General features: G+C 36.7%; 1 pseudogene across 1 annotated transcript; it reads right to left on the bottom strand.

Annotated features, from left to right (window-relative positions):
• Positions 1 to 10,523: 10,523 nt before the first annotated feature.
• On the bottom strand, positions 10,524 to 11,685 carry LOC308241075 (neurofilament light polypeptide-like; annotated as a pseudogene). Its single transcript has one exon. The product of its transcript is annotated as a neurofilament light polypeptide-like (transcript).
• Positions 11,686 to 27,354: the final 15,669 nt, after the last annotated feature.

Consider the following 27,354-nt stretch of genomic DNA (forward strand, 5'->3'; position numbering starts at 1 on the left):
TAATGAACAACATAAACTGATTAACAAAAATAGATCCAGAGACACAGAATCATTGAACAGACTGTCAAATCTCAGAGGGAAGGCCAGTGGAGGAGATAAAGAGATCAACCAAAGTACTTGTATGCATATAAGCATAACCCATGGACAAAGGGAGGGGTGAAGGCCAGGGCTGAGGGGCAGGGGCAGGCTAGGAGAGGACAATGTGGCGGGGGAAGGAGACATATGTAATACTTTCAACAATAAAGAATTTTTTAAAAAATAATAAAATAAATATAAGAATCATCATGTGAAAAGTGAAAAGAAAAAGAATTTGCTTTGAGTCCTATTGAACCATGTAAGTAAGATGCTAAAAATTAATAAAAGAAAAATTTTATCATTTATAAAGCAATGTGATCAGCCAAAATACTACCCAGAATCTGTCCAAGGAAACAAAAATAAATATGAATGTCATTTAGATAGAAATTATCCTTTGCTCTCATTAGTTAAAAATGTATAATTCTGGGAAATGTTGAAAACCAAACTAAGGAGTACATTATATGAGAGGCAAACCTTCACAAATTAATTTATGCAATGAGTTAAAAAACACATAGGCTATTGTAAACATAATGATTCAGATTGTCTTAATTATTGTGTTAGTATGAAGTAAAATGAAAATATTTTCTTTTATGGTTGGAATAGTTTATGTTGCCAAATATAAAGATGTTTGCCATTTTATTTAAACAGATGTTTTTGTATTCTGAGTTGCCCCTCATCACTTGAAGGAACTAATATTTTTTTGTTATATAACACTTCCAAAATACTCTTTAAGTAAGAGCTATAAATTTGAAATAGAAGCTATTTGGAATAAAATCCTAGTGTTTTAATATATAGCAGCAATTTTTAACTGGTGTGCTATGAGAACTTTTAAAACTTGTAATACCTGACTATTAGTCAGGCACACTGACCCCTTTTCCCTTAGATTGTCAAATATTTTTTTTTTTTAAATGACAACAGTCAGCACAACAATAGCCATCGGTGTAAATGAATAAAAATTATACCTATTTTTTTGTCACATTGGCAAAAAAATATATAATGTATTTTTTGGTGTCTTGAAAAATTTTAGTAATTAGTTTATGTATGCCATGAGATGAAAAAGGTTGAAAATCACTGATATATAGTATGCATATAATCTTTGTTTAATTTAAATTATCATTATTTAAAATGTATAAACAGGGTATAATATATTGTATGTCATTGTGTGTCATTTATGTAATTTGTAGCTGGAAAAATATTTATTTAGAGATTTAGATTGCCTAAAACCAGTATCAAAACCTTCACCACTTTTCTCTACATTCGAATTCCAACCTCTATCTTTCCTTCTCCTTCTCTTCCCTTCTCAACCTGTTTCCCTCTCTTCTTCTGTCTTTATATCAATCTGTCTATTCTTTTATTTATCTGTCTATCTCTGATATCTCTATCTCTGTATATCTTTATGTATCTTTATCTTCTCTCAGCTGATAATCTGTGCTATGCTCCCTAGAGAAATTGTGCTTATTGGACATTAATTCCATCTGCAACTTGTCTCATCATTTACATTTATCTCTATCTGCATTCATCTTTACCTTTTTGCCATTTATAAGTAAGGCAGAAGAATTTATCCTCTTGTGCATTATTGTTTTATTCCATCACATCTCTATAGGAAAAAAAAATACCTTGCTATCAATTAACCCCTTTTTTTCTCTATCTTCAGTAATACCTCTCTACTATTTTTTCTTTATATCATAGAAAGCTGATGAAACATTTTTTATCCCAAAACAACAATGATTTCCCTTTTATCTTTGCACTCTAATTCTAGTCTATTTTGCTACATTTCTTTATATCTATAAATCTTAAAGGATCTCTATTTTGCCCTATACATTCTTTTATCTAGCTATCATATCCACATTTTTCACATAAAATATTATCCTACTGAAATCAGTGCACTGATTGCTGAACACATTGGTTACTTCTCATTCCTAACTTTAGCTGAACTGTTTGCATATTTGTCAAGTTATGACTATATCACTTGTCTTAACAATTTCTTCCAATTTGGTTTCTATGGTTCTTCTAATTCTTGGACTATTACATCTTAGTTTATTTCCCTGACTCTTGATTCCTTGTAATCAAATAGTCTTGGTGTTATTTAACATATTTTTAGTAAAGTTCCTGGTGTATTATATATAATATTGATATTATATATAATATAATATATAATATTGATATTAAAATTAGTTGTTTTTGATGCTGGTGCAAAATCAATTATATAATAAGATAATAGAAATAAAATGTTCATAAACACAAAATTACACTATATATAAATCTATTTCTTTTTTAATGCAATTATAGTTGGAGAAGAAGTAAGTTACTATTGTACTGTATGTGTACGATTTTATATGTGTCTAAATGATTAGATTGCTACCTGTGAAAACAAAGGTAAGAAGTTTATCATGCCCTTTCACTATTTAGATTCATATGGGACCATTAAAGAAACATCGTAAAACAATCTAACTAATAAAACCAACAATATTGCTGTCCTGTCTAAACTTGCTCCTCTCATTGAGATATTTAGTTTAAGCTCTATCATAATAACAAATATCATAAATCTGTATCCTAGATAAAGGGGATATGACCAAAAACAACAACAAATAACAAAACCTCTCAGTAGTGTACAACAATGAGTACTTACATACTGCTTATGTGTGTGTAGAATTAGCAGACTGTCAAAAGGTGCCTATGCAAATCTTAGTCTGCCTTGCTCAAATGTCTGAAAGCTGGCTGGTTATTGTTAAATTAAGCAAGGAGGCCACTGGAGTGAGGTCGCTCTATGGCATAGTGGCCTACCAAGCAAACCAAAATCTAAGTCTGTAAATGCCTCAATCTTATAAAATCAAAACCTAAAAACAACCAATCACAACAGAAATTCCAATGGAAAACCTATGATGTGAACCCAGACAGTCTGATGCTGAAGACCCTTCTTAACTACTGCTATGGTGTCACAAAGGCTCATTTAGAAACAAAAAGTCCTTGTAATGATGCTTTCTTCTGCTAATACATGATTGCCACTTCTATTACACATGAAGAAAAATATAAAAGCAATGACATACTTACACATTATATGTTGCATGGCCCAATTCTTTTTATTAGTGAAATAATTATAATTATTTTTTCACATTTACAAGACTATTATAGGTTTTAAAAAATTTAGTCTGACAATAAGAAGCTCCAAAGCTATATTTGCAATTCATAAATTCACTTCAGTTATAAATCTTGCATTCTAATCTCAAGTCTAGTGTTAAAATCAGCTGACAAGCAGGAACTGCTACAGGCTTCAGCTGCTAGTATAAAATAGAAAGAAAAAAACACACAAATTTATTAAATCCTTTCTAGAGGCATTTTATCTTCAAAGTTGAAAACTGGCTTAAGTCTGAACATTTCAAGAATTTTATAACTTGGCCTGTAATCGGTTAGAAGAAAGAAAAAGAAATCACCAAAACGGAGTGGTTTACTATACTGCAACAGGGCCAGCAGAGACATTTCATATAATGATAACACTGAAGCAAAGGGATGTCTAGCAAATACACTGAACCGTTATTTGTAATGAAAACTTGTGCTCTGAAAAAAATATAATTTTAAGATTAAAGCTCATGAAGTTATACACATTATATAATAATGAGTTTACATGTTGAAAATTAGATTGTCCTCAAAAATGACCAAAAAGAAAACAAACCAAAAAACTTCTAATTATATTGACACTCTTTTTTCCCTAAAGAATATGATGTACATAGTAAACATACTATGAACTTCCAGAAAACTAAAGACACTTCGACACAATTAACTAAGCAGATGAAGAAGAGGACTAGAATATTAATTGCAATTTTGTCTACTGCACTAATTGGGCCATGCTTTAGGGGGAGAAATGTGTTAATGTTCTTATAGTATTTGCATGTTTAACAACTCCTTTTGAAAGTGCTGGCTGTGTGGAAGAATTTTACCAATGAGCTCAAAGAACGATGACATCTTTTCCTCAGATGAACAAGACTCCTTCTAGACTCAAAGCTAGTTACCTTCATTAGGATTTTAATTGACTCCGCAAAGATCAAAGTTAATAAATCTGTTTATTAACTGTTGTTAACTCCTATACAATAGAATTGCTCCTACAGCTTGAAATTATATGGATTAGTAGCATGATCTTCTTGATGTACATTTAAAAATACCTGTAGCCTATATATATATTTTCTGTTCTCTCACTGTACCAGCTGGTGCCTAGTTTAAAGGATAAATAAAACTTAGCAGTTGGTTGTCATTTCTTCAAAATGAGTAGCAATGAATATAGCATTTCTCTGAACAATAGCTAGTTCTCCTGCAGCAGAGGGCTTTCCAAGCATAGCTTAGCTTTCCAGGTTTCTTTTGCATGTATTTTACTTTAAATATGGAAACACAAGAGACCAGTAATGTAGAGTATATTTCCACTCCAATTGGTTCTACCACTATTCTTTAAAATTAATATTTTTTAAAGTGTCAAATCACTCAGAAACCCAGTATCTGAATCTCAGTTTCCTAAGTGGTAACTTTTAATAATAATAATAATAATAATAATATTGATATTATCTTCAGCTTAAATGTCAGTGATCATATTTAATGACACCCATATTTTGTCTATCAACCCATGTAACTTAGTGGCATTAGGATAGAGGCTGTGTTTTCCCACTTTTGTACACCCGGAAAATGAGAGTACATTCTGTTAAATAAGTAAATAGCTATTAGAGTTTAACATCTAGGTGTTTTACAAGTTAGGAATTATCCTGGAAAGCAGATTTGAAAATGGGATTTTGAAGCTGGATCAATGGTTACTTAGCCATTAATGAGGATCTCATATTGTTTTTAGTAGCTGGCAGGTGAAGTACTTAATCCATGCTATGTTGTAATAGAGCAAGTGTCAAAACTGACACTAGTTATAAACTGGAATTGTACATTGGTGTAAGAGAATACATTAGCTGGTACATTATATCAGACATTTGAAAAATAGAGAGGAAGTAGTATTTTTTAAAAAATATGATTTTATTGACATCAGAGAGAGGACGGGAGAAAGATAGAAACACCAATGAGAGAGAAACCTGCAATTTCCTGGTGCATGGGGCAATGCTCAATCAACTGAGCCACATAGCGGGCAAGGAAGTAGTAATTGTAAGGAATAGGAAATTGGATGTCTATTGCTGAGTACTGTTGATACACTGGGGAAAATGTAAGGCTAAGAAGGAGCAATGATCTATTTGAGCGATGTGTGAATGCCAGAAGCCTTAGCAGGGACTATCACCTTCTGAAGCTGAAGGGTAGAAAAAACTGAGCATGAGACCCAAGACTTAAGAAGAATATTAGTAGTTTTCCAAAGAGTTGAATCTTCAACCCTGTCAAGTCTCCCTATTCCAAGAACAGGGCCTTAATTGGGAAAGTATAAGACCCTGAAACTTGGAATAGAAAGAAGTCAATGTACTTGAAATGTCTGAAAAGCCATATTTCCCTGTGTCTGCCAAAATGTCCCTTTTATTGGATTCTTCTCCCCTTGCCTAAAGGTGAAGTCTGCTTTTCAAAACAGGTGCACTTGCCCAGGTTGAGGCTTGAAGCAAGTTCAGACCTGCTACCCACTGACTGAAGGAGAGGCTGGGTCGCTAGAGAGAACACTTAAGGGTATACTGAGAATCTGACACACCAAAATGTGAATCCTCATAACATCCCCTATCAAGAGACACACTTTATAGCAAAGGTGTGACACTGGCTACTTCATCATGGAATAGACACTTTATACCATATATCATAGCATGGAAGCCACTAGAATGATAAAGTAGCAGAATAGTTTCCTGAAGATGAAGCTGTAACACCAACTCAAATATAAAATCATGTGAGGGTAGATATAAATCCCAAGGACTTAGTAGATATCCTAAATTCAATGAGCATAATATGGCCTCACATCTCCAGAAAGCAGGATATCTGTATTATTAAACCAAGGGGTGGATGCTAGAGTACCTCTGTTTTACTCTCTGTAACCATGTATGGAATATGTGCCTCACTCCCCATGACTTGAGACTCTGAGTGTGTTGGAGAGTGGGAATTTTTGCCCATTCCAGAGAGACCGTGGACTATGCCCCAGTTAGAGTTGTCAGTGCTGACACCAGGCCAGGCCTTGAGATACGGTCTCATGGCCCCTTCCAAGCACATAGGCCTTCTTTCATAGAACACTGTCAACTTTCTAAAGAACAGGATGACCCTGTGAATAACATGGTCGTCAATGGCATGATCCTGACATTGCTTAGAAAAAACTGTTTTGTCTTGGGTTACTTGCTCTGCAAAAACAGGATGTGGTTAATGTGCATAAAAGTGGTCCTGCACAAAGGGTCAGGGCTGCTCTCTGGACTCCCTGTGTAGAGAAAGGCAGAGCAGTCGCTGGCCAGCTAATAAAGGCTCCCTAAATTTTAATTTGGTCTGGACTCCAGTGGTCGTTCACTCGTGCTAGCTCCACAACAAGTGTAGAAGATCTGGTTCCCAGAAGGAACTTCCAGGAGGTGTCACAGTAAGATTTTCATTCATCTTTAGCCTGTGGCTCTCACTTTGTCACTTCAGACTTCTCACACCATGACAATAGCAGTCAAGAAAAGAAACAATGTACTGGAATGGGTAAATAACTGCTCATTGGCAGAAGGTAGAGCTATGGTTAAAACGAGAAGGGAAGATTATATCCAAACCTGAGACCATCTACTGGAGCACCTTTTGATTACACCCTTGCATGATTTTGGTGGTAAATGGGCAAAGAAACATACATAGTCTGAGAAGGACATGATAACCAGGGAATTAGACCTTGAAGAGATGAGGGTCTGGATCACTCCCAGAGGTAAATCTCATGGAGCACCAGTGGTGCCAGCTGAAGCTAAGGGAAGTCTAGCATGGATAGTAGAGGAGGCAGATCATGGATATCAGTGTGGGCCTTAAACCAACAGCAGTGATAAGATACTAGGTTGTTCCAGTAACCTTCCTCTGATATGTATCCCCAGGAAAGGAGACAAATCAACATCTTGAACAATCTGTTTCTATATAAGGCACAATTAAGAAGTATGTATATCCTCGTGGCCCAATGAGTAAACTGCAGTGGATATGGTGGTGTGCTACCCAGATAGGCTACCTTCAAGAATGAGGCATTTATTCATCGAGTCACTGTGAGTAAGGTTCCCCACCAAATTGCCCTTCACCATACTGGAGGAAGCTGCCTGGCCCCACTTCAACTCTGTCTCCTGGGACAGCCTTTATCCAATGACTGGCCTATGTAGAAAACAAAGACTGGACATTTTGCCTCAATTTGGGAAAAGCTGGAGGTAATCCCACCTCAGTAACTCCTTTGTGGTCAATGAAGTCCCGTGTTATGTCAGATCATAGTTCAACTCCACCCTCTGACTGATACTGCTTCCCAATTTGATGAAAGATACTTTTAAGTGAAATCCCTAAAACCTTCTGAATGCAAAGCTCCGTCTTTGAGGTTGTTTTTAGGAAATGCAATCTAAGAGACTCTGCAAGTATTTCTTATTCTTATTACTTGGCAACAATCCTTCTATGCCTTTCTTTTATTTACATACTAAAACTCCAATTATGTTTGTCTTATGATTTATTTAATAGTTTTGGCTGTTTCAAAAATATTATCCTATAGATTAAGGTGCTATAAACATTTCTAGGAAAGGACACCAATAAAAGTACTTAATATTTAAATCTTGGTGGTTTCATTGATTTCAATTTTTAGAAATGTGAAAGTTTCCTGTGTCTTAGTTTCTGATAGGATTAAGTGATATAATTTTAAAGAAGTTATTTTAATATTATAAGAAGTTCTTTTTTTAGCCTTCCTTAATCTCCTGTTTCAGTTTTATTTGCACAGTGTAAATTACATGATCAAACAAATGAAAAGCAATCATTATCAATAAAAAAGTTCCTATTGCATCTTTTACATTCCACTGTGTAAATTACATGATCAAACAAATGAAAAGCAATCATTATCAGTAAAAAAGTTCCTATTGCATCTTTTACATCCAATTGCTTGTTTATTTTAAAATTTTTAATACAACTAACACTCCTTGTTATAAAAATATTACAAAACTTTTCTGATTAGATCTACAAAATCATATAAATTCTTACTTTCACTGAAATATTGTTCTGTTCTGAAACCTTTTTATTCACTTTCTAATACAGTAAAATGCACAAATACGTAAGTGCTAAGTGTAAAATATATTGAATTTTACATATAAATATACCAGTGTGACCACCACATCTATCAACATAAAATATTTGAGAACCAGAATTTTTTCATGTGCCTCCTCCTGTTCACCTCCCTCTCCAGAGGAGATCATTATTCCGATTTCTATCACCCATAGGTTACTTTTATGCATTCCTCAATTTCATGTATATATAATCAGAAAGTACATACTCTTCCTTCTCTGATTTCTTTACTCATCAAATATCTGTGAGATTCATCCATGTTGCTGAGCTTAGAAATACTTATTTTTTTCATATTGTTATATTGTTATGAAGTGTACAGAAAATACATTTGTGTTTCCAAGAATAAGAGCTTTCTGAATAAATTTTACTGGAAACTTGGGATCCTAAGCAAAAAAAAAAAAGCTTTGCAGATTAAATTTACATATATATATCATATTACACACATACACACACACACACACACACACACACACACACACACACACAGAATTCCAGAGATATTTTCTTAACTCCAGAGGTATGTGTTTATGTTTCAAGAGAAAAAAAGCCCCATGACTTTGGAGACATCTCCAGGTTGTATAATCTAAAGACATCTGGAACTAGACCTTGGAGAGATTTTATTTCTATTCCAAAGGTTGAAATGATAACTCAGAATCCTGTCCATCCTTTATGCAAGGAGCAAAAGTCCCTTGCCCTCATTTTGGGAGAAGAAAGGGAGGCATCTCCCTCTTTCTCCTGCATATAAGTAGATAAAATAATTACATATAAGTAAGTAATGATATTTTTAAGTGAATAATGATATTTTATGTACAGTTTAGATCACTTCTTGTGGACATTTGGGATAACATTAGTAAATATTAATATTGGTAGCTCAACAGTAGCCTTTTACTTCATGAAAAGTAAGAATGTATTTATCCATCCTAATTTTTATACTTTCAATATGCAACTATTATGAAGAAAACTGCTGTGAGCATTATTGTACATACTAGAGACCTGATGCATGAAATCCGTACAAGAGTAGGCCTTCACAGCCGCAGCAGCTGTGTCGATCCCTCCCTCGTAGTCACAGCAGCTGCCTCAATCCCTTGCACCCTTGGCAGCTGCCTCGATCCTACAGCTGCAGCCCCAGCTTCGTCCAGAAGGTCATCTGGACGGTCATTCTGCTGTTCGGCTATTTGGTTGATTTGCATATTACACTTTTATTATAGAACTAGTGGCCCAGTGCATGAAATTTGTGCACCAGGGGGGTGTCCCTCAGCCTGGCCTGCATCCTCTCCAATCTGGGACCCCTGTGGGATTGGGCCTAAACCAGCAGTCAGACAACCCCCTTGCAATCCTGGACTGCTGGCTCCTAACCGCTCACCTGCCTGCCTGCTTGATCACCCCTAACCACTCTGCCTGCCTGCCTGCTCGCCCCCAACTGTCCCTCCCCCCCGCCAACCTGATCACCCTCAACTGCCCTCCCCTCCTGGCCTGATTACCCCTAACTGCCTCTGCCTCAGCCCCGCCACCATGGCTTTGTCTGGAAGGACGTCTGGAAGGTCTTATGGTCTAATTAGCATATTACCCTTTTATTAATATAGGTAGGATATGACATACTTCCATAACTATAACATATCTACCAATATTACAATATTACTCTATGATAATACGTACTTCATGCGATAGGAAGGCATCTAATACATTACATTGTATATATTGTAAGTAGTAGGAAATACTGTATTCATAGCAATAATATACACCCTGTGACTTCCCTTCCTGTTTTGGGAATGGTTCCCCAGTTCTTTGAACATTTCCTGGCCCCTAATATATATATATATTTTTTTTTTGGTCATTCAGTGTAACTTTATTTACTGTTTATTGCACATGATTTGAGGTCTTTAATTTCTAACCACCAAAGATTCAAAGGACTATTTTTTCCATGAAGTTTAACATTAACATCAGTGAATTCATGTATTCATGTGTTTTTATTGTAAACATCTGAATTATTCACATTGTCATAGATCCTGAGCTCATAAGCGTGGACCATGCACAGGCTGGCAGCAAGCCAGGAAGCCACTCTGCAAGCAAATAGATACTCTGCATAAGGAGAAAAGTCATAGCACAACATTTAATGTCCAACCTGAGTCACCTCAGAATGTTATGTATATTGACTTCTTAATTCATACAGTATCGGGAACTCAACTGCTTGGTTGGTGATGGGGTTGACCTGGTTTCAGGAGGATTATTCCTGAAATAATTAAGGAAAGGGGGGCTCACTCTTTCTTCTTGGTTGCTTGCTCCTCCCCAGCACCTTCATCTTTCTTCTCGTCCTGAGCTTCTTGGGCATCTTCTCCTTCACCTTCACCTCCTTCTTCCTCCTTTGCGTCCTCCAATTCTTCCTTGGCACCTTCTTCCTCTTCCTCTCCTTCCTCTTCCTCAGCCACTTCCTTTTCCTTCTCCTCCTCTTCAGCTTCTTCTTCAGAGGGGGTTTCATCCTTAGCTTCATCGGCTTTTGTCGCCTCAATGGTCTCCTCCACCTCGATCTGCTCCTGGTGTATTGGCTGGTGTATTAAGAAGGGAAGGAGTGAGTGGACATCAAGTAGGAGCTGGTCTGTAAACCACCGTAGGCAGATCAACCAAAGACCTGGGAACTCTGGGAGTAGCCGCTGGCTATGCTTCCTATGCTGGTGAAACTGAGCCGGGTCTCCTCACCTTCCAAGAGTTTCCTGTAAGCTGCAATGTCAATGTCCAAAGCCATCTTCACATTGAGAAGATCCTGGTATTCTTTTAAATATCATGCTATTTCACTCTTTGTAGTTCTCAACTCATTTTCTAATTGTTGATTGTGTCCTGCATAGCACTAACGTCTGCGTTCTGCTTATCCTCCAGCTCTCGCAGCTGCTTTCCCAGTGCTTTGTTCATGCCCCAGCTTGCTTCCATCTCCAGGGTCTTGGCCTTGAGCAGGCGATGGCTCTCGGACACCTTGTCCTTGGTGGCACGCACCGCGTAGGTGTTCTTGGCAGCGCTCTAGGTCAGCAAGGTGAAGCGGCTTTTGTACCATTCTTCGGCATTCTGCATGCTCTTAGCAGCCAGCTTCTCGTACTGAGCGTAGATGTCCTTGAGTGCAGCGGAGAGGTCAGACTTGGAGAACACATCCATCTCCACGGAGATCTGAGCATACTGGATCTGCGCCTGCAGCTCAGCGATCTCCTTTTCATGCACCTTCTTCAGAAAGGCGATTTCGCCCATCAGGCTGTAGATGCACTTTTCCAGCTCAGCGCCAGTGAGAGCCGCCTCATCTGCACCTTTGCGCGCCTCCATCAGCCAGCGCTCTGCGTCATCATGGTTCAACACCTCTTCCTGGTAGCGCGCCTGCAGGTTGCTCCCAGCCCCTTCTGAGCCCCGGTGCCTCCTAACTGCCCACTTCCCTCTCATCCCAGGGATAGGGTGTGGTGGGGTGGGGGACAGGCATCCCATTTTCATTAAAATGTTCAACCCAGGACCTGCTCCACTGGTGTCAGCAGGTGGCCCAGGGGCAGACAGTGATCCTGGACCTTGGCCACCCCTGCCTACCCAGGTCCTTGATCACGGCCTGGACCCCGTGGGCGAAGTCAGGTGCTGCACCTGCTGCCTGCCCGGGTCCCCAATCATGGCCTGGATCCTGCTGGCAGTGTCTGGCACTGCCTGCTCCACCTGCCCTTCCCCCATCTCAGCCTGGACCCCACAAGTGGTGTCTGGCGCTGCCTTCTCCGCCTGCCCATCCCCAGTCATGGCCTGGACCCCACAGGTGGCATCTGGAGCTGCCTGCCTGACCTGCATATGCAAATTTACCTGCCTTATTTGTTGGGTTAATTTGCATATCACTCCTGATTGGCTGTGGGCATAGCGGAGGTATGGCCAATTAGCATCTTTCTCTTTTATTAGTGTAGATATTTTGATAGTCATCTGTCATCATTTCTGGAGGAATATATAACTAGGAATGAAATTGCTATGCTACAGGAAAATTAAATTTTTAGCTTTTGAATGAATGTAGTACCAAATAACATTCCAAAGCAAGTTTGGCAATACACACTTTGGTCAATATGCAAGTGTTCTGTTTGCTCTCATGCTTAACAACAAATTTATGCTATTTCTAATAGGTAGTTACTTTTCAACGTTATAAAGATACCATTGCATTATCATCTGGATTTCACAATATTGTGCAAAAGTTAGCAAATATCTTAACATTTTTTCTTTGAAGGAAGTGTTTATTAATCCTCTGGCTACTTTTAAGATTGTCTAGTTTTAGCAATCATCTTTATATATAATTCAAAGTCATTTTCTCTACTGAAAAATCAGCTGACACTCTTATGGGAACTCTCTTGTAGGTAACTAACTGCCTTTCTCCTGCTACTTTTAAGATTCTCTTTGTCTTTTGCATTTTAATTATGATGTGTCTTGGTGTAGACCTTTGTGGGTTCATCTTGTTTGGGAATCTCTGTATTTTCTAGATTTGTATGTCTATTCACTTCATCAGGTTAAGGAAGTTTTATGTCATTATTTTTTCAAATATGTTTTCAATTTATTGCTCATTCTCTTCTTCTTCCAGCACCCCTAAAATATGAATGTTGTTATACTTGAAGTTGTCCCAGAGGCTTGTTACATTATTTTCATTTTTTGGATTTTTTTTTTTTTTGATGTTCTGATTAGGTGGTTTTTGCTTCCTTATATTCCAAATCACTGATCTGATTCTCAGCGTTTTCTACTTTACTGTTGATTTACTATAAATTATTTTTTATTTCAGTTAGTGTATCCTTCATTTCTAACTGATTCTTTGTCATGGTTTCCATGTATTTTTTTTTTATGCTGTTGAAGTTCTCACTAAGTTCATATGCATCCTTATAACCAGTGTTTTGAACTCGGCAACTAATAGATTGCTTGTCTCCATTTTGTTTAGTTCTTTTTCTGCTGTCTCCTGGACTTCATAAAATGGCTTATGTATTTGGTGTTCTGTAGGGCCCAGTAGCACAGCCTCCCTGATCACCCAAAAGGGAACTTTGTAGACCAGAAGGGATTGGCAAGAAATATTCGGTGTGATGAAAAGCAAGGACCTACAACCAATATTATTCTACTCAGCAAAGTTATCATTAAGAATTGAAGAACATATATAGAGCTTTCCAGATAAGAAGTTAACAGAATTCATCACCACCAAATAAGTATTACATGAAATGTTATAGGGTCTTCTGGAAGAAGAAGAAGAAGGAGAAGAAGAAGAAGGAGGAGGAGGAGGAGGAGGAGGAGGAGGAGGAGGAAGAGAGTATGAACAATAAATTGGCAATAAAAACTTCTCTATCAACAATTTAATCTAAAAAAACAAAATAAACAAACAAGCAGAACCAAAGCAGACTCATAGATACAGAGAACATTTTGATGTTTGACAGTGGGGAAATGGTTGAAAAAGGTGAAGGGATTATGAAATACACATTGGTTGTTATAGAACAGTCATGAGGATATAAAGTACAGCATAAGGAATATAGTCAACAATATTCTAATAACTATGTATGGTGTCAGATGGGTATGAGATTTATTGAGGTGATCATTTAATAAGTTATTTAATGTCTAATCACTGGGGTGTACATCTGAAACTATATAATATTATATGTTAACTGCAATTGAAAAATAAATGATTTAAATAAAGACAAATTTTTAAAAACATTCTCTCTATCTCTCTTCTTAGTTCCATGCTTGAGCATAAAACTGTTTATTAACACCCCACTTGGCTCTGCTGCTGATTTCTCAAATTTGAGTCACCTGGAAATTAGATATACTTCTTAAAAACGTAGACTCTGGAAACATTTAACTAAAAATCATGCTGTCTACATTACAATTTTTAAGAAGAATAAATTTAGAGGCAGCAATCTCGTTTCAAGTTCATTGAAGAGAACAACAAACAAATTAACTTAAAACCCAATGTTCATATCAAGCCCCTCATTCATCCATTGAAAAATACTTACTAGCACTTATGATCTTCCAAATGTTACTATAAGCAATAGTGATACATCAGTGAACAAAACAGATCTAAATCTTTTTCTTATGAGGTTTACATTGAATATGGGGAGATAAACAATAAACAATAAATAATGGATAAATATGCAATATAAACACATTTATAATGTTAGAACATAATGTTAGGGTGTGATAAGCATCTATATATATAAAACACTAATATGCAAATAGACTGAACTGCAGAACAACTGAACAATGAAACGACTGGTCGCTATGACATGTGCTGACCACCAGGGGGTGCATGCAGAACATTATGGACAATGGCTGCAGGCAGCAGAGCGTGGAACATGGCAGGTGTCAGCTGTGGCAGGATGGTGGAGCAGGTGAGCGGGGGCACCAGACCAAGGTGGGGCACCAGTCGCTGTCATCGGGGCAAGCCTCTGGTGGTTACTGAAAATTCTTTGCTCCCACGTGCTGTGGTCCCACCTGGTGCGAGCAGGACTAGTGCTTTCAGTGTGTGGAAACGGCAACAGCAGGAGCTGGGCTGCTGGCAGACAGGGGACAGAAGGGCACAGCAGGAGGGGCCAGGTGGGGGCACGAGGATGGGCTGAGACCCATCTATTTGCCCATGGCAGCCTTGTGACCCACAGTTCCTTTCAGGGTGCACGAATTCGTGCACTGGGCCCGTAGTGCTATATAAAGTTAGAACATTATAGAAGATGAATAAGCAGGTTAAACAGAATTGAAAGTACTGTAGTGCTCAAAATTGGCCTCAAAAAAACACACACACACACACACAAAAAAAAACACACACACTAAAAAACACAAAACTAAAATATAAGCAAAGAGTTAAAGTAGATAAATGAGGAGTATACCAGATAACGTTCTACTACAGAAACAAAACCAGTATGATATGTATACCCTTATGGAGGAGATGGACAGAGACAATGAGACAGAAACAGGTGTGTGTGTGTGACTTTATTCAATTCCCTTTGTTCATGTGTACATATACATTCATGGATATATGTGTATTTTATTCACAGCAGGGTGTGCAAATGATTTTAATTATTCATAGATTCCATATCTGCAGATCAATAATCATGGCACTTTTGTGGTAACTCAGACATGAACAGAGCACTGAAAAATTTGAGTCACCAACACACATGTTCCTAGCTGAAGTCAAACAAAACAACACTGTGCATTCTCATTTTACCTCTCTGACTACAACAAGTCTACTTTTCATAGTATATTCAGTCCCACGTTTCCTCCCCTGTTTTGTTTTTTATTCTTGGTGATTTTACTGTTTAAAATGATTCATAGTACTAAGGCACTATCTAGTTTTTCCTAGTATAAAAATTCTGTGATGTGCTTTATTGAGAAAATGTTATATAATCTGTTTTTGAGCATGAATTATATTGATGCTTACTATAAATTTTATGTTAATAAACCAACCATATATATTAGAGGCCCGGTGCACAAAATTCGTGAATGGGGGGGGGGAGGTGTCCCTCAGCCCAACCTGTATCCTCTCCAATCTGGGACATCCCTCTCACAGTCCAGGACTGCTGGCTCCCAACTGCTTGCCTGCCTGCCTGCTTGATTGCCCCTAACCACTTCTTCCTTCCAGCCTAATAACCCCCTAATCACTCCCCTGCCAGCCTGATCTACACCTAACTGCTCCCCTGCAGGCCTGGTCACCCATAACTGTCCTTCTCTGCAGTCCTGGTCACCCCCAACTGCCCTCCCCAGCTGGCCTGGTCACCCCTAACTTCCTTCCTTGCCAGCCCGATTGCCCCCAACTATCTTTCCCTGCTGGCCTGGTCACCCCCAACTGCCCTCCCCTGCAGGCTTGGTTCCCCCCAACTGCCCTCCCCTGCAGGCCTGGTCCCCCCCAACTGTCCTCCCCTGCAGGCCTGGTCCCTCCCATCTGCCCTCCCCATTTGCCTGATTGCCCCCAACTATCCTCCCCTGCTGGCCATCTTGTGGTGGCCGTCTTGTGTGCACATGGGGGTGACCATCTTTGACCACATGGGGTGGCCATCTTGGGTTTTGGAGTGATGGTCAATTTGCATATTACCTCTTTATTATATAGGATAAGGTGTCTATAAACAGGAATACACATAAAATAAGGTTATGTGTTGATCAGTTGATGAAAATGTTATGACTAGAACTAACCTAATATCTCCCCTAGAAAAAACAGTCTAGTATTCACTAATTCTAATAGAACATCACTACCATGAATAACAAGAAATATATATATATATATATATATATATATATATATATATATATATATATTTGCATATGTTATGTAATATATATATATTTGCATATGTTATATAATATATTTGCATATGTTATATAATATATTTATTAGTGTTTTGTTATTAATACAAGTTTCATCTATCTGTATCTATGTGTATCTATGAATTTATTAAAGACTAATATACATATTGGAGAGAGACATAGATAATAAATTTATTGCAAGGAATTGGCTTACACATTCAGGCAGGAGATGATGCTGCAAGCAAAAGCAGAATTTCTTCTTTAGGGAAAGAGTTCTGTTCTTAATGCTTTCCAACTGATTTCATCAGGCACACTTAGATTGTCAAGGATAATTCATTTACTTAAATTCAACTGAATTTAGATGTTAAATATAACCTACAAAATACCAACACAGCAATACTTAGATTAACATTTGATTGAAAAACTGTAGACCAGCTAAATTGACACATCAAATTGACCATAAGGAGAAGTAAATCTGAAGATATTCAGAAAAGAGTGTATTCCAGATAGAGAAACAGCCATTGGGCCCTTTTAACAAAATTTATTTTAACTCTGAAAGAAATGTGAATTTATTCTACAATTTTTTAAGTAGAAGAAGGATGGGATTTGATGTATATTTTAAGAGTTCTCATTTAGCTGTGTGGACAATAGACTGAAGCACACCAAAGGCAGAATTGAGGAACACATTTAAGTAAAAGACTTTGATCAGGATTGTAACAGTGATGAAAAGAAATGATCAGAGTTTGGATATACTTTCTAGTTAGCATCAACAGGATCTGAGGAAGAATGAGTGAAAAAGTAACCAAAAATGGTTCCATGAATTTTAATATGAATAACCAGAACAGAGTTGCCTTAAACTAAGATATGAAAGGCTCTTGAGTAGAGATGGTTTGAATTGGGAAAGAAATCAGAGATGAAGCTTTGAAAAGCTTCAAGATAACTAAAATGGAGATGTTGAGGGTAAGTTGGATAAATGAGTCTAAACTTAAGGATGCCTATTTTTATGTAAATTTTGGAGTCTTCAACTTATATTTGGTATTTTTAGTACATGAAACTGAAACCTGATTGATGTAGTTTTTCAAAGATAATAGCAAGAGAGTGAATATATAAAAAGGATGTAAACAATTATTAATTTGCTGTAGAAGACAATAAACTTATTTGTACATATAAACAGAGGATTTGATTATTGGTTGAGGGGAATAATCTCCTTCCTAGCCAGAATCAAGTTACCATCTCTGGATGCTAGTCTTTGAATAAGTCTTTGAATTATACTTCAGCAAGAATTATTTTGCTCATATAGTTCTGGATAACTAGAGTTATCTCCACTTTTCAAAATATTCTTATCTGCTCAATTCTTATTAATGCCATCTTATTAACTTATTATGTCATAATTTTCCTTATAATAGTATAATTCTCCTATTTTCATCTAAATTTCTTATTTCAAATGTACAATTTTCTTAACATTCAGTCATATTTTTATCTATATTCAGTCATATTTTGATCAAATTATCTACATAATTTTTTGTAACTTTTCTTATTTCTGTTAGATTGAAAGCTACTGGAAAATTTTCTCCACCATTGTAATCTTAGCCCTTATCATAATACTTTGCATATAATAGGTTTTAAATACATGTTTGCAAGAGTAAAAATTATAATTACTATTTATTGAATAAATAACTATTCCAGAAAAAAAAGGCAAAAAATTGGCATAATATTTAGTATTTATTTTAACTAATCTTTATATGGATAATATTAAAACACGGAGTTAAAAAAACATTCAAACATTGTTTTTGAGAATTTAATTGTTCAATTAATTTTATCTATTTCTTTTTCTATGAATATATTCATTGTGATTTTTTTTTTTACCTTTTTGCATATATATAGTGTCATATTTAACTCAGACCCTCATTCAATTTGTCATTACAAGAAGTGGCTTTATGGCATAATGAACAAACTCATTTCCTGCAATTTTTAAAATAAGTTAACACTATTAAACTAAAATTCACTTGTATGATTCATTAATGACCATGCTTCTTTAAAATTTTATTACAGCATCTTTGTAGATAGTATAAAAATGTCCAATAATTATAACTCCTGTTTTAATCACATAAAATGAAATAAAGGCATGAAAGATCTAAAAACTCTAGACATAGCAATATATATTATTTTGTTTGTTTTAAAACATAAAACTAGTATGGTGATGCTGGAACTCATGATAGGAATGGTGACCTTCATCATATATAACTGGGCTCTCTCACTAAAATACAGTCAAATATGATTTATCTCTAACAATGCCCAAAATGTTACATTCTAAGAAGGAAACACCCCATAAGCTTAGCTTGCATCATCAATTAGCTATAGCCAAATAGCAAATATTGACTATTCGAAGCTTCCTTTATGTATCAGGAGCAATTCTCAGAAAGCAGAAATCATTGATAGCCAGGGAAGCCACTCTCAGAGATACAGTAAAAAGTGTCTTTTAGAGATTATTTTTAATTGTAAAAAAATGGATTTGTTTCCCCATTGATACCTTTAATGAGATTCTTCTCATTTATCCTTTTTTTTAAAATTTTATTCCATTATACACAAAACAACTTCTCATATAGTGTTTGCATCATGTACCTGAGTAGGCATTAAGGGTGAAAGTAGATGATCAAGTTCTTACTTTCAGGGAGCTTTTAGTTAAGCATGTGTAGAAATATGTACACAAAGACTTAGACAATGATATGTTAAAATTTTTGCAAGTTGCTGAACAAACACAGAGAAGAAAATAAATTTTGTTGAGGGGTACCTTTAGCTGTCAAAAAAACATAAAATCCCTCACTTGTCCAATGCTGGACAGCAAGTAGCCTCAAGATACTAATCATTTTCAAATATTTTATACAACTTGGGAGATGATCTGAAGTGAAAAGTTTGAAATCCCATTACCATTCCTTAAGTCTCTCAGTCTTTTAGAAGAATTTTTGATGGCACTTCTTGCGTTCTACAAAATGATAAATAGCAGAATTTTACTGGAGTTTAAATATTTCTGAGAGAACAATTCTTCACTCCCTGCTGTTTACAAGTAAAACACTGTCTACAAATAATACATTACATTAGCTGTCCTCTTTATCATAAAGCCATGTTGAATACTTGTAACATTTATAAAAAGACACCAACTGATTGCAAGATGAGCGTTACCCTTGAGCAAATTATGAACACATTTATTTCAGTCTTATGCATTTGAAACTAATTTTCTGGTAATATCAAAAGTGTTCATAGAATTAATTTCCTGTCAGTTCAGCAGTATTCAAGTGAATATTTTATGATTTTGCATTAGCTGTATTTGTCTAGAGTTGTGACATGATCGAGTCATTCTCTGAGGGAAACACATTAATAATTAAACTCTGTCCAATGTGAAGTGCTAAAGATGACAGCATAATTGTACATTTCCAGAGACCATTTCGCAAGGCAGAGGAGAATTACCCTGCCACCATTTAAATGTCAATTTAGAATTTCTTTCTAAACTAAAACAGAGAGTCAGGAAAGAAAAGGGGGTGGGGGGCTGATGTCAAATTTGGAAACTACTCTCTTTACTTTCTCTTTATTTTAAAATCTGAGCTAAATGCAAATAGCCTCCTTCATTCTTTCTTTCTCATGCTGAATAAACTGTCAGATTTTTTTTTTTTTTTTTGCAATATAACATCATCAATGGTCTCTGAACCAAGACTCTTCAAATGATAAATACTACTTGCATAGATTATCTCCATAGGAAAGAACACAACTGACAGGAGAAACTTTTATTTCTTATATTTGAGTTTTTTTTTAACTTAGATAACTTCAGCAATAATTTAAGATTTTAATCTACTTCCCAGTCAAATAGTTGTAAATTAATCACTATATGTGTCCTTATTTGTGTTTCCTATTCTGATTATTAAAATAAAGTTATTGGATTTTTAGAAGTGGGAATATTTATAAATTTCTGATGAATGTATATTGTACACATTAAAACTCATATTTGTGTTTACTGCCTAAACAAACTCTGGTTAAGAATTATGAGTGGAGCCTGGCCAGCGTGGCTCAATGGTTGAGCATGGAACTATGAACCAGGATGTCCTGATTGGATTCCTGATCAGGGCACATGCCCAGGTTGTAAGCTCAATCCCCAGTGTGAGGTGTGCAGGAAGCAGCTGATCATTGACTCTCTCATCATCAATGTTTCTATCTTTTTCTCCCTCTCCCTTTCTCTCTGAAATAAATAAAAATATATTTTAAAAAAATTGTAACTGGAGAAACTTAAAATTGAATTCAACTAAAACTATGACTACAAACATACAGATGTTCCAAAATAATTTGTGTTGAAATTTGCTGTTGAGCAAAGAGCCTGGTAGCAAACTCCTCAGTGAATTTCTGTTTATTTCAGACATAGACATTCTTTACCGATAATACATATTTTCTCATTATCTAACATTGGCTGAACGATTACAGTCTTTTTCTTTTTAACTTTATTTTTATTGTTGACAATATTACAGATGTCCCCACTTCCCAGCCTTTGCCCACTTCCACCCATCCCCTCTTCTGCCTTAACACTACAATTATAGTCTTTAAAAAACCCTACTTCCATGAATTTATCCTAAAGAAATAACACCAGATTATTGAACCACAATGTAGTTTCTGGCAATATTGTTTATAAATTAAAAATAAAAGAAAATTAATTTAGCTCAATGGCTAAAAATAGGGGATTGTTAAATATATTACGATGTGTTTAAGTATTCTAATGCTGCAAATAAAAGCCTTCAGTGACTAAGAAACAGCTTATTCATCTGTTTTATTCATTGATTTATTAATTCACTCTACATATATTTATTAAATGCTTATTAAGTGCCTAGCCAGGGGTGGGCAAACTTTTTGACTCGAGGGCCACAATGGGTTCTTAAACTGGAATGGAGGGCCAGAATAAAAGCATGGATGGAGTGTTTGTATGAACTAATATAAATTCAAAATAAAGGAGCGGAGGGGAGAGCAAGAGAACCCTCCGCTCTTTCGGCTCCGCAGGCCAGATAGAACAGGCGAATGGGCTGGATCCAGCCCGCGGGCCATAGTTTGCCCACGGCTGGCCTATTCTTGATGGAATACTGCCTAGGAGATGGAACAGTGAAGAGAACAATTGCCCCAGTTTTATGGGCTAGCATTCTAGAAGGGAACATCTGACAATAACCATGTGAGGATATAATGTGCCACAATGTATTAAAAGCTATAAAGAAGAATTAAATAAATTAAGGAATGGATCAGATGATAGAGGTATTCAGTTGAGTAGTCAATCAAGAACTTTGAGAGTTGAAAATAACAGGCTCAATCCTAAGGCATTTGGAGGCAGAGCATCTTAGGGTGAATGACTAGGAAGTACAATCGATGCCTTAGAAGCAGCAAGGAAGCCAGTGTGACTACAGTGGGTGAGGAAGGAGGCAATAATTAAAGAAGAGACATAAAGAAGCCACCACCATTTAATGCCTGTAGGCCACCAATTTTTATTTCATGGCCCTCAGAAACTGATTACTAATATTCTGTGGACACCAAAAATATATATATTTTGCCAATCTGACAAAAAAGTATAATATTGATTGTTTTACCAAAAAAAAAAAATAATAATAATAATAGTGATTACCTACCCCTTTTGCTCCAAAGTGACTTTTTAAATAAATCAGGTGTATGTATATAAAGCTTTCTGGTACTAATAATTAACCAATTAGACACAACCTTATTATGCAGTGTGACCAATAAGATGTAATCTTATTATGCTACATGGCCAATAACATAAAAATCTATTATAACATAAAACTCTATTATGTGATCTATATATTTATGGCTCAAGATAGCGTGTTCACACCTAACGCCTATTACTGTGTTGGCTGTTGTCATTTTTATAATTTGACAATCTAAGAGAAAAGAGGTCAGTGTCCCTGACTAAATAGCCAGGTATTGCATGATTTAAATTTTTTGGTAGCACACCAGTTGAAAATCACTTATATAGGCCAATGGGAGGGCTTAAGAGTTTATTCAGGATCTGATGGAAAGCCACTGGAGAGTTCTTAGCCAAAACCTGGAATGATCTGACTTTTGAAAATAAATAATACTTTCATGATATATTAAGTGGAAAACAAGGATTTCGACCGGAAGAATGTAGAACTTATAAAGCATAACGAGGCATGTTTTTGTTTTTTGTTTTTTGTTTTAATATATATTATTGATTTTTTACAGAGAGGAAGGGAGAGGGATAGAGAGTTAAAAACATCGATGAGAGAGAAATATAAATCAGCTGCTTCCTGCACACCCCCACTGGGGATGTGCTTGCAACCAAGGTATATGCCCTTGACCAGAATCGAACCTGGGACCTTCAGTCTGCAAGCCGACACTCTATACACCGAGCCAAACCGGTTTCGGCATGAGGCATGTTTTGATTTTGATTTTATCATATCTATTTCTGCCTGTGAATTCTAAGCTCCTGGTGGGCAGAAACATATACCTGTTTACTCATCACTGTGTAACCAGCACTTAGTTTACTACCTGGCTTATATTAGGCATGTAGTACTATTTGTTGGATGAATGTATAAATGAGTAAATGGACAAGTATTTTAATATCCTATCTAATAAAAGAGTAATATGCAAATTGACCATACCTCTTCTACACCCACAAGCCATGCCCACGAGCCAATCAGGAGCGAGTATGCAAATTAACCCAACCAAGATAGCTGCGGCCATGGAGAAAGCAGGAGGCTTGGGTTTCCCTGGCAATGGAGGAAGCCAAGCTTTCCGCATGCCCTGGCCTGCCTTGGCCTCCACTTAAGGCTACAAAGTTCCAATTAAAGAAGATAAATAAATCCCAACAAAAATGGCTGTGGCCACGGAGCAAGCAGGAGGCTTGGCTCTGCTCAAGGCTACAAAGTTTCACTTATAGAAGATAAATAAACCCCAGATACCAGGGCCTCCGCTTGGGTCGCCAGGGGGCATGGCCGGCCTGAAAACCACCACAGGACCCTCACCCAGGCCACCCCTTGCCCCAAGGGAACCCCCACCCTGATCCAGGACACCCTTCAGGGCAATCAAGCCAGCCCCCACCCGTGCACCAGGCCTCTATCCTATCTAATAAAAGAACGATATGCAAATTGACCATCACTCCAACACACAAGATGGCTGCCCCCATGTGGTCAAAGATGACTGCCCCCGTGTGGACACAAGATGGCCGCTACAAGATGGCCAGCAGGGGAGGGAAGTTGGGAGGGACCAGGTCTGCATGGGAGGGCAGTTGTGGGAGATCAGACCACCAGGGGAGCGCAGTTGAGGGGGACCAGGCCTGCAGGGGTGACCAGGCCTGCAGGGGCAGGCAGTAAGGGGCAAACAGGCAGTCAGGGGAGCAGTTAGGCATCAATCAGGCTGGCAGGGGAGTGGTTAGGGGGTGATCAGGCTGGCAGGCAGAAGTGGTTAAGGGCAATCAGGAAGGCAGACAGACGAGCAGTTGGGAGCCAGCAGTCCTGGGTTGTGAGAGGGATGTCTGAATGCCCGTTTAGGCCCGATCCATTCGGACATCCCTCGAGTGGTCCCAGATTGGAGAGGGTGTAGGCTGGGCTGAGGGACACACACCCCCATGCATGAATTTCGTGCACCAGGCCTCTAGTATTGTACATAAATAAAATCACTTGTTTTCCTCTTATCATGGCTGTAACTTTATTGTCACATTACTGGTTGTTCTTGCCCTATTGGACCAATCAGTATTGGGGTTCACAAGCCTTATTTATAATTAATTCCTTCACAATATTTTTGTTTTTGTTTTGTTTCTTAATATAGAAGCTAGTCTACTGGGTCCATAGCAGCGTGTGTGGTATAGAAAAAAATCTATACTCGTATTTATACGAACATATTCCATATTTTCAAAAGTTTCTATGAAAGCTACATTGATTTTATATTGACAATTGAGAAATAAATAGTAAAATATATATATTTTAAAGATTACCCAGGAATTCAATAAGCTTGAAATTTTCTTTTATTTTTGTTAATCCTCACCTGAGGATATTTTTCCATTGATTTTTAGGCAGAGAGGGAGAGAGAGGGAAAGACAGAGAGAAATAACATCGATGTGAGAGAAACACATCTATTGGTTGCCTACTGCACAAGCCCCAGCCAGGGTCGGGACCAGGAGGAGCTTGCAACTATGGTACATGCTCTTGACCAGAATCAAACCTGGGACCCTTTGGTGTGCAGGCTGACACTCTATCCACTGAGCCAAACCAGCTAGGTCTAAGCTTCAAATTTTAAAGTCACTTCAGCAAAAAAAAAAAAAAAAAAAAAAAGCCATTTCACACCCTGGCTAGTGTTACTCAGTGGTTAGAGCATTGGCCCATTCACCAAAGGCTCATGGGTTTAATTCTGGTCAAAAGCAGGTACCTGGGTTGCAGGTTTGATGCCTGGCCCTACTCAGGGCACATGCAGGAGGCAACCAATAAATGTGTCTTTCTCACATCTCTCTTTCTCTTTTTTTCGCTCTCTCTCCCTCTTTCATTCGATGGAGAAAAAATATCATTGGGTGAGGATTAACAAAAATAAACAAACAAATAAAAAAAGCCATTTCTCAATTTTCACTTTTTTATAATTTAGAGATGGGTTGACATTTCTTCTTTGCAGCAACAGCATAAAAAGAGGCTTACAAAAAAGGTGAACTATACAAACAAAAAACAAAGTGATGAATCTATGCATTCTTTTCAAATAAACCAACTCCTAGTACCATTAAACTCAAATTAACAAAACCTCAATCTCTCAGAATAGTTCATTGTTAGGAACTGCTATTGCTATTTTTATTTTGCTTTATCAGCACCAACTTCTAGAAGAAAGAGGCAAATGACAAAAATATCTCTGGGCAATTTTTGGAATTTATTCAGAAAAATATCTTCCAGACTATGTTATGCTGTCAAAACACATTTTTACTTTCCCCCACTTTCTACATCTACATTTACACAATTGTGCAGTGATCACCAATATCTCGAAACACCTAGAGCTCCATGATTCCATTATGATCATTGAACCTGACTCATTAGGAGGAAATGTGAAACACTGAATTATAGAGTTATCTTCTCAGTATTTGGAAATTAAACTACATTTTCCAAAATATTCAATTAATTAGCACATACTCAATTTTGAAAGCTGACATTATTTTTTTACAGTCTATGAGTTTCTCTTTCAATATAAAAAATATGCAGTAATCACACAGTTAGCTATCATACTTGGAGGACCAATTATCTGATTATTAAATGAAATTTTTCTGAAAAGTAACACATATTGCAAGACTAAGTTAACAATTCTCAGAGTGTTTATATAGAATAAAATCTATAACAATAGAACAACACTATGTCTTTATTTAATAATTCAGAAAACACCCTTAGGGATTAGAAGACTCATTGGAACATTTATCATGACAGAATCATATTTCAAGAGACCTTAATAAATGCAAGCAGAGAATAGACACATGTTTATATAACAGGTAACATTTTAATTACCTATTATCAGTTGTTGTTTGTGCTTGATGTCATTATAAAATTATGGTTTCCTTCAATAGAATAATGTACCGTATATATCTCCAAAGACCAAATTAATAAAGCTTTACTCTGTGTGAACTCTATGGTAGGTTTAGAGTAGTCTACATAAGATCATAGCTTTAAAAAACAGATTTTTTTTTGGCAGTTAAATTTTGTATATTAAAATAATGTTTATAGGTCATGAAACTAAATTTTCTATTGTAACACTAGTGGTAAATTATTAAAATTTTGTCATCTCTCTTTTAGTAGCAGAATAAGAATGTTCTAGGGCTAAAGAACTTACTTTATAGCTATAGTTAGGGGTCAAATGCTGGTCAATTTAGAAAAATGGTATCAGTATCTTTCTCAACCTCTTTATTCCCTGTGTTTCATTTAATAGCCTTCATTTCAGGGCCATTCTAGATACTTTCTTCGTTGCTTTTTTCACTCTCACCACAGCCTTATCTGGGAAGGTCACACACACACACACACACACACACACACACACACAATTTTTAAATGGAAAAATATGATTTAAAATTATATATCTCTCCCTACTTCCCATGCACCCAAACCCCAGGTGAACTCCCCAGAGCTAAACCATGTTATTAGTCTGTTGTATATCTTTATAGAATTTTTATATGGTTGCATATCTGTGGCAAACTTAAATCTATCTATAAATCCCCTTTTGTAGATTAATCAGAGTTTTATATGTACTATTCTGCACCTTCTTTATTTTACCTACCAATAAATCTTGGCTATCTTTTTACATCAGTGTATATCAATAAACCCATATAAAAACAAACAAACTAATGGCATACTATCCTATTGTATGTATATACTGAATCTATTTAACTATTTCTTTTCAGCTGGAATCTTAGGATATTTCTAATCATTGATATTGAAAACTTTGTTGTAATAAATCTTGTCTAAAAGGCTTTATGTACATCTGCAATATTAAGTTTTCATATCTGAGAACAAAATGTTTTTCAATTTACTCAAGCCTACCTCCCCACTCCCTTTTCTCAGGAGAGTGTGGATTCTCTATATCTCTCTTCGTGCATGGAATGCTGTGTGACCCCTGTAAAAGATGGACTCTGCCACATACCCAAGTCCTGTCCTCAGACCACTTTACTTTGTACCCAGTTCCACCAGTTACTAGATCATGAACCTTAGAAAGGTTACCTGACATTTCTGTGCCAAGGTTTCCTTATCTGTAAAATAGAGACAATCATAGTAACTGCCTTGTGGGCTGGTATACAATGTATGAAAGAGTGGTTTGAAGAGTGCC

This window comes from Plecotus auritus (genome assembly GCF_963455305.1).
Source record: "Plecotus auritus genome assembly, chromosome: 2".
NCBI lineage: Eukaryota > Metazoa > Chordata > Mammalia > Chiroptera > Vespertilionidae > Plecotus > Plecotus auritus.